Raw genomic sequence first — 9,177 nt, 5'->3', positions numbered from 1 at the left:
ATACATGAAGGTAAATTGACAGTCCTAGACTTACACAGCTTATTTTCTAATATTTAAATATTCAAAGAAAAGCCATTTTAATGGTACACCAAGCAGTGACACAGGCCAGTTCAATAGACATGACAAGCAACTCACACCTATTGCTCATCATACCCTACAGCTTTCACAAATCACCATCTGTGATAACCCAGATCAGCAGATCTTCCTCCAAATTATTGCAGGGCAACCGATAATCATATTGGGGGGTTGCCTTGGAGAGTTGAGACTCCCCAGTGTTGTGCTCAATCCACCAAAAGATGCCCTTAATAGAATATTACTGCCAAGTGTAATACCATAATACCATAAAACCATTATTATGCATGCCTACTGTAATAGTGTAATTATAAAATATGTATGTTACACTCATGTATTTTTAATGTACATCTTTTTTTGAATATGACATCCCAGTTTTCCCTCGAGGTTTAGGCTGGTGTCCAGAGTTGTACCGAGACATTTGAAATTGCCAATTGTCTCTATTGACATACCCTTAATGTCTACCAGTAGCCACTTGAGCTCCCCTCTATTGCTAAAAATAATCTCCTTTGTCTTCCCTACATTGATTTCCAATTTGCTAATTTGACTTTTCACAGATCCAGCTCTTCACATAATTTCTTAGCAAACAAGTACAGAATCCTGCTAGGATAGCTAAGCTAATGTGCTGATACAGCTGGGTTGTGGAAGTTAGCAGGTTGTACATAATTGCTAGTCAATATCAACTGCTCATACAAGTGGGTGACTAATGATTAACAGTCTTCATTCTGATGCTGAATGTCTCCCCCAGTCCAGACGAATATTTGAAAAATTAATTCCAAGAATCAAAAGTGAGGATCAGCCTCCACACACTGGACCAGAGGTATTAACAGAGTTAGGCACTTAAGAAAACATATGGGAAAGACAAAGAGTCTGACCAGTGTGATTTGCTATCAAGTTAATTTATTTCGAATATGATCAGGCTTCGACCAGGGCTGTTGTCACAAGAGACGGTGAAGGGAAGAGTGCAGTAACATCAGCTAATGGAGAGAGAGAGAGAGAGAGAGAGAGAGAGAGAGAGAGAGAGAGAGAGAGAGAGAGAGAGAGAGAGAGAGAGAGAGAGAGAGAGAGAGAGAGAGAGAGCGAGAGAGAGAGAGAGAGAGAGAGAGAGAGAGAGAGAGAGAGAGGGAGAGAGAGAGAGAGAGGGAGAGAGAGAGAGAGCGAGAGCAGGAATGTCAGCTAATGGAGAGAGAGAGAGAGAGAGAGAGAGAGAGAGAGAGAGAGCGAGAGAGAGAGAGAGAGAGAGAGTGAGAGAGAGAGAGAGAGAGAGAGAGCGAGAGCAGGAATGTCAGCTAATGGAGAGCGAGAGAGAGAGAGAGAGAGAGAGAGAGAGAGAGAGAGAGAGAGAGCGAGAGCAGGAATGTCAGCTAATGGAGAGCGAGAGAGAGAGAGAGAGAGAGAGAGAGAGAGAGAGAGAGAGAGAGAGAGAGAGAGAGAGAGAGAGAGAGAGGGCGAGAGCAGGAATGTCAGCTAATGGAGAGCGAGAGAGAGAGAGAGAGAGAGAGAGAGAGAGAGAGAGAGGGCGAGAGCAGGAATGTCAGCTAATGGAGAGCGAGAGAGAGAGAGAGAGAGAGAGCGAGAGCAGGAATGTCAGCTAATGGAGAGTGAGAGAGAGAGAGAGAGAGAGAGAGAGAGAGAGAGAGAGAGAGAGAGAGAGAGAGAGAGAGCGAGAGCAGGAATGTCAGCTAATGGAGAGCGAGAGAGAGAGAGAGAGAGAGCGAGAGCAGGAATGTCAGCTAATGGAGAGTGAGAGAGAGAGAGAGAGAGAGAGAGAGAGAGAGAGAGAGAGAGAGAGAGAGAGAGCGAGAGCAGGAATGTCAGCTAATGGAGAGCGAGAGAGAGAGAGAGAGAGAGAGAGAGAGAGAGAGAGCGAGAGCAGGAATGTCAGCTAATGGAGAGCGAGAGAGAGAGAGAGAGAGAGAGAGAGAGAGAGAGAGAGAGGGCGAAAGCAGGAATGTCAGCTAATGGAGAGCGAGAGAGAGAGAGAGAGAGAGCGAGAGCAGGAATGTCAGCTAATGGAGAGCGAGAGAGAGAGAGAGAGAGAGCGAGAGCAGGAATGTCAGCTAATGGAGAGCGAGAGAGAGAGAGAGAGAGAGAGAGAGCGAGAGCAGGAATGTCAGCTATTGTAGAGAGATGTAGGAGAGGAGGGAGAGAGTAGCGTTGTAGCAGCTTTATTTTGTTAAAATGATAGCACTTATTATAATAGCATATTAGTTAAATGACCCCACCTGCACAGCCACAACCACAAATTGAATCAAACTCTTTGCTCTGATTCCAGTTCTGGGCTGACAGGAGTGGAGTCCCACATCATATACGTTTTGTCACCACGGTGGTAAAGATGGACTATCAGAGTTACCAGAGCCCTTCTTAAAGAGTCTGTTTATGCTTGTCTTACCTCCCTCATTAACAAGGCATTTCTGTCTGCAGCAGTGCTGCTCACCAAGTGGTTTTTCTAAGCTATAATGACTGCGGTGCAGGAAAATGTCTGAAGATCAGTAGTTTCTTAAACACTCAAACCAGCCCATCTGGCACAAAAAAATTGCGTTACAACTCACATACCCAAATCACTCAGAACATATTTTTTGCTATTCTGATCTTTGTTGTGAATACAAACTGCAGCTTTTGGCATGGGTGCATGACTCTATGCAGAGCACTGTTGCCATATAGCTGATTGGTTAATTACATGAATCAGCAGTTTTAAAGGTTTTCCTAATAAAGTGGCTGGTGAGTATGTATGTGGTTGTGTATGTATGTGTATATTTTATTTATTTTCCCCCCTCTTATTCACAATACTTTGTAGAAGCCCCTTTGGCAGTAATTACAGCTGGAAGACTCCTTGGATACGTCTCTACAAATGTTGCACACCTGGTTTTGCAGTTCGTAGTTAAATTTTCATGTTATTGGAAAAGATAGGCTAATCTTTCTCCATGAATCCTGAGTTCTTTATGTGCTGTGTAGCAGACTCCAAGCATGCCATCACATGCCTTTTGCCCAACACTGGCTTCTGTCTTGCCACTCTGCTATAAAAGCCTGATTTATGGAGAGCTACAGAGATGGTTGCCTCTGTATCTCTGCCCGGGACTCTGCACAGGACTTTTCAAGCTCTTTTAGAGTGACCGAAAGAGGCTTCTTAACAAGATGCCCAATTTGGCTTGACAGTCAACTCTAGGGAATTTCAAGCTTTATGTCCATTTAAAAAAAATTCCAAGATTGCTGTGGTCCTGGGAACACTCAAATCCTTAGCTATTGTTTTCTATCCTCACCCTGATTTATGCCTCGACACAGTTTGATTGCAGAGAGCCACAGATGGTTCCTTGGATGTCAAAGCTTGGGATTTGTCCTGAAAATGCAGTATAAACTGTAGGCCCTTATGGACCCAGGTGTTTGCCTTTCCAAACAATGTCCAATCAGTTCAAATTGCAACAGGTGGACCCCAAATGAGTTCTAGACAGTTTGCTTTAATTATCTTGAGCAAACATTATCTAAGCAAACAGGATGCATCTGACCACAAGCAGGATGCACCTGACCCCAATTCTGAGTGCTAGAGAAAAGGCTCCGAATGCATTTGTGAGATTTTAGGATTTGATTTTTAATACATTAAAAAAAAAATAAACAAAAAAAAAATCCTTTTAAAACACATTTTTTACTTCATTATCATTATGCAATGATTACTGAAGGTCAGTCATTTAGTTCACTGATGTTGAGCCAGTAATTATCAGGCTTCAGGTTTTTGCCTCTTTACCTTCTAGGCAAGCTGTCACCGAGAGCTGTGTGTGGCATTCGGAGTGAACAATGTTAATCATTCAGCCAGAGCTGTAGCAGGGAGTGGGGCTTCTCAAAATAACTATAGTCTGCATAGACCATCATTACTGTCATATTCTAGAGGCCAATTTTGAAATAATGCACTCCCTGCTATACTAATAATGGCAGTTATACGTCTGAGAAACATGTTTGAGGTAGAGAACGGAAAAATTACAGTATGACTCAAACGGCCCAAAAATCACTGTCAAGGCAATCGGGTGAAAACAATGTCTTTACCAAGCAGCTGCCGGAATTCCATCACCTGACCTGAAGCTTAAACCACTGTTACTACATTTACATATACTTATAAAGACATAATACTAATGTTTTGAAATGTAAGGCGAAATAAAACAGCAAAACTCAGAAGGGAACATGTTAGCCTGAATGACATCCAAGCCGTGTCTGTAAGAGTGTGTTTTGCTTGGAAACAGCCTTAGCTGCCATTAGTAATTTTGTGCTCACTGCTAAAATAGAGGACCTGTTACTAGCTTAGTTTAATTCCCTGCTAAGTCCAACCACCTGGAAATAGTTTGACTTTCTAAGGTGACAGACCAACAACTGATGTTAGCTAGCTAGTTTAAAAAGGGTTTAGTTAGAATTCAGATGTTGCTTAGCAGATTTCTATCTGGGTATATGTAGTGTATATATAACCATACAAAAAGTTATCAATGGTCTGTTGATGTTGGATTTAATGATTAATCGATGTTAGTTTTGTCCAGCATATGGATAAAGAATTCAATAGGGTGGCTGAGCATGACTGTAATGAAGTATGCACAAGACAGTTTTGATACAGACATACCAGCCAATCAGAATTGAGATTTCAACCATACCTTGACATAATTTGTATTAAAGTGAAAAGAAGCTTACAGATAAACACACACACACACACACACACACACACACACACACACACACACACACACACACACACACACACACACACACACACACACAAAACAAGAAATGAACATGGGTGGCTGCAAAGGCTTAGCGATCCATTTTAAAAGATGACTATAAAAACATGATCATATTTGTAGGTCATGGGCTATATTTAGCTGTTGCATAAAATAAATACACAACTAAATTTGCCTTGGTTTATGTCTGACTGTAAAGACCAAAGGCACTAGAGGCCTGGTCATATCAATGATTTACAGGCTCACTGCAGCTTTTGCACACAATAAGCAATGCTTCTTCTGCCATTTCAATTTAGACCATTTAAAAGACTATAGTTGTTGACCTAGAATGAGAGGAGACAACAAAGAAATGCTACTGGCTTGGGAGCAACAGTTTCCTATAGTCATAACTGCTATGTACCAGTGTTTCTGTGTGATCAAATGTTCAGTGTGTGTAATCATACTGATAACCGTGAATGCACTGTTATGGATGTGATGTACTGTTGCATATAAGAGTACCCACAACGGTTGGTAATGATATCTGCATTTCTTTCCATAGCAAATTTGTCATTCATGTCTATTTTGGTGTTAAAACTGAAGTAAGATCTCTCACAACAAAAACATACAGATTGTCCTGAACGTGTCCTTTGGTCACCTTAAAAGTAACTCCATCGTTTAAACCACCATACATGAGACACATTTCTTTCAGAAGTTCTGAATTTGCTACCCACAAACAAAACAGATGCAACAAAATGTGCTGATGAAAACAGAAGCTTATTTGCGTTGTGTTTGGTGAGATTGCATGTATTTTTCAGGAACGCCCACAGCCAATGAAAACGCGGCCAGTCTCAAGATTTTGGCTGTTGTTATACTGACTGAGGAGAAGCTTAGTCAGAACTAGTTGTTTAAGTCTACTTCAGCGTTCACAGGTAAGAAAGTTCAAACTCCACTGGAGGAAAAGGGGAGAGAGGCTGTCTCTGCTCCTGGGACAACCTTGTCACTTTCATTCAAGCTTCAGTGCGTTTGAAGCCAAATAGATGTGATCTCCTGAGAAGAGACATATAAATATATCCAACCCGTACAACCGAACGTTTATTCAGAAGTTCCGTTTTTATCTTGCCGCTGCTGTCTCGGCTATGACTGTCTGAAGACACTGCTCAGAAGATGGCATTCTGTACTTGTGGGGTTGGCAGCTTTGATATGACTCTGTTATATGTAGATGTTATTTCACATTGTAATGCACTTCTTAAAATTCACACTGAAGTTTCTTTCAATAACCTTCCACCACTGGAGGTATGAAAGAAGTTTGCTTCCTTCACAACTCTGCTTGACTACAGGGGAAGGACTTAATGTTCCTGTTTAGCAAGGTGCTAGCAGACAAAGAAACAGGAAGAGATCTGGCCTTTTGCTAAATGAGTGGCACATGAGCACAGTTTATAAAGAGCCACACACACAGATTCCCAGTGGTAGGGACGGAGAACAGAAGGACAATGGGAAATGCGGAAAATGCATCCGAACTGATTTAATCCAGTTAAGCAAAGAAGATGCTCATAACTGCTATTCTATTTCTCATGGCATTTCCTTAACTGAAAATGAGAAGTCAGCATTTACATTGTACCCAATTAGATGTTCCCAGCACAACCACTAACCCAGGATCAGGGAAGTTTCTAAATCACCACATAAATCTCCTTGATTGTACTGAGGTGCTGTATGTAAAATGCTGTATTTGACTTGGGTAATACTGAAGAAAATTCACATCCAATAGTACCAACCAACAAAATCCATAAATGGCTGCTTCACTAACATTGAACATACTAATTTCTAAGCTACAAATTAAAACTTAATCAACTTTAATCACATATTAATAAAATATAATAAAATAATCATGATTTTACTGATTTTATGGCATAGCTAAACTTTTCAGCATACAAATATGCCAATAACCTCATTATATATTTAATGCACAAACCCTTTGTGTAGGTATAAACATAACATGATAAAGGCAGGATGCAGGGGCCAGCCATGTTTCTATTGAAGAGGAACAAACTGAAACCAAGCAAACCAAAACTGGAACGATAGAACAGAGTCAACTAGTGAGGATCATGAAGGTAGTAACAAAAGCCACAGCAATAACACAGAACCCACATTGAGGACTGGGGAATATGGGACTGAAATGCACAGGACAATCACGGGACAATCACGAGACAATCACGGGACAATCAGGAGGAAATGAGACACAGGTGGATCAGTTAAAGGTGGGGACTGTCATGAGTCCGGGTTGGGGACAGGCATGGAGAAACAAAGAACCATGTGGTGATCTCTCATGATGGGCGACCATGACAATAAGATTCATATGAAGGCATGTGTGGGAAAGGTGAACAGGTTTGCATGGCACTGCCCCTACATGTAAGGCTGTAGTTCATTTCTTCTCTCTTTCCCCTTTGAGCAGTTTGTGTGTGTGTGTGTGTGTGTGTGTGTGTGTCTGCATAGGTGAGTGATAAGCAGCTAGATCTCTAAAGTGTCTTCTAAATCAGGGGGTGCTTTTTGTTTTTGAAAGTAATGCATTCAAGCAACTTTCAAAGAAGCGTATAACTTTTCTGCTTTCCTGTGAGCTTGGTGGCTGGAACAAAATGTCCTTATGTAAAGTTCATTTTTAATCCATCAGCAGCTTTTGAAGCCAGTTTCTCTAATAGAAACACCAGCTCAGCATAGTCTCAGCTAGTTTTAGGTTTGATGACAGCGACATGTGTGCAAAGTCCTGTTAACTGCTTTCACTAAACCACAGTTGACTCTGGTGGAATTGCCCATGTTTCTTCCAGATGGATGGTTTGTTTTCAAGACACTGCCAGGATGAAGTCTGCATGTCTGCTGTCACCCTGGGCAGATGTCACCAAGCAACAGTGGAGAACAATCATCTGAGCGCATTACGCAAAACAAGGATGCAAATATAAAATGATAAGTACAAGAAACCAACACATCTCTCTTTCTCTCCCTCCTTTTCTATCTTTCTCTTCTTATTCGTCATCCCCTCTCTCTCTCTCTCTCTCTCTCTCTCTCTCTCTCTCTCTCTCTCAAATACACATGCAAGCAAATGAAAGCTGCATCCATCTTCATTTTTCTCCATTATGTGTTGATACACACATCTGATAGGCAGTAATGGCTGCTACATTCTCCTCCAGAGCTTTTCTTTATCTTGATTACCACTCTGAGAGGAAATAGAGCAACATGCATAGGGAATCATAACACAGGAAGATCATTTCTCTTGTCGTTGAATAGGCTGAGACACACAATAAGCCCAACATATCATTTAGATTTGAATCATAAGCTACAATTGATTTTGCCTAATAACCATGACGAGGAGACTGAGTAATTGGTGAATATCCAATTCTAAAGACAGTAGAGGCGCCTTAATTTCTGTATGAAGCTGTAAACATTGAAAAAGCTGTTAGTTCCTTCATTTAATTGTAACTGATTTTCAGATTAGTTTTTTTTTTTCCAGATTTTCATTACATTGTGAGTCATCCTGATAACACTAAATACCAGAAAGTTCCTCAGCTAAAGTAACTGATAAGGGTCGTCTGTGAGAAGAAACTTCTTTGAAACCCAGAACAAAGAATTTTCCTTGTTATTATTCTCTTGGCCTTTGTCATTAATCACCTCCTTGAATAACAGTGAATAAATCAGAAAGGTTTTTTGTAGCAGTCAAGTATCCAAACCAGAGCTGAATTCTAACAATTTAAGTAGTGTTTTGATGAAAAAAGGTCAACGGGAAACTAAGCGCAGTTTACTCCTGAGAGAAAGAGAACCACAGTAGACAGCTCCATGTTCTGAGCATGTTAGTAGAGAACCATACCAGGTTATAATGGCATCTCCACATTGAGACCCAACAAGCAATACAGAGTTTATTTCTTTTGGTCCTAAAAAAACCCTGTAAGTCTTCCAGCAGAGTTTAAACTTGATTAAATAGTCATTGGATGCTTAATAACTGATTTAAATGTTCAAGAGGCACATCGCACTGAGGTGGGGAGATACCTGCTCTCCACTGACACCTAGCAAAATGGTCTCTAATTTTCAATTAAAAACATGCCCCAGAGGTTACCATGGTAACCATGCCATATGACCATGCCATATGTCTCACAGTATACCTGTTACCTGGCACAGTGATGTGGTGATGGAATGCAGCCAGAGGTGTCTATGAACATATGGATCACATGTCACATGTAATAATAATATTAGTAATAATAATAAAAAATAATACATGACAGTTATATAGTGCTTTTCAAGAACCCATAGACACAAATGCTAATACACAGGACATTAAAACAGCAAAGCCAACAGCAGCAAGAACATGGAGAAGGCAGGGTGGAGACGTTTGAGGTAGATTAGGGTCGAAGAGTGTTACTGACCAGAGAAA

The sequence above is a fragment of the Electrophorus electricus genome, chromosome 11, assembly GCF_013358815.1.
Source record: "Electrophorus electricus isolate fEleEle1 chromosome 11, fEleEle1.pri, whole genome shotgun sequence".
NCBI lineage: Eukaryota > Metazoa > Chordata > Actinopteri > Gymnotiformes > Gymnotidae > Electrophorus > Electrophorus electricus.
This window is presented reverse-complemented; position numbering follows the sequence as displayed.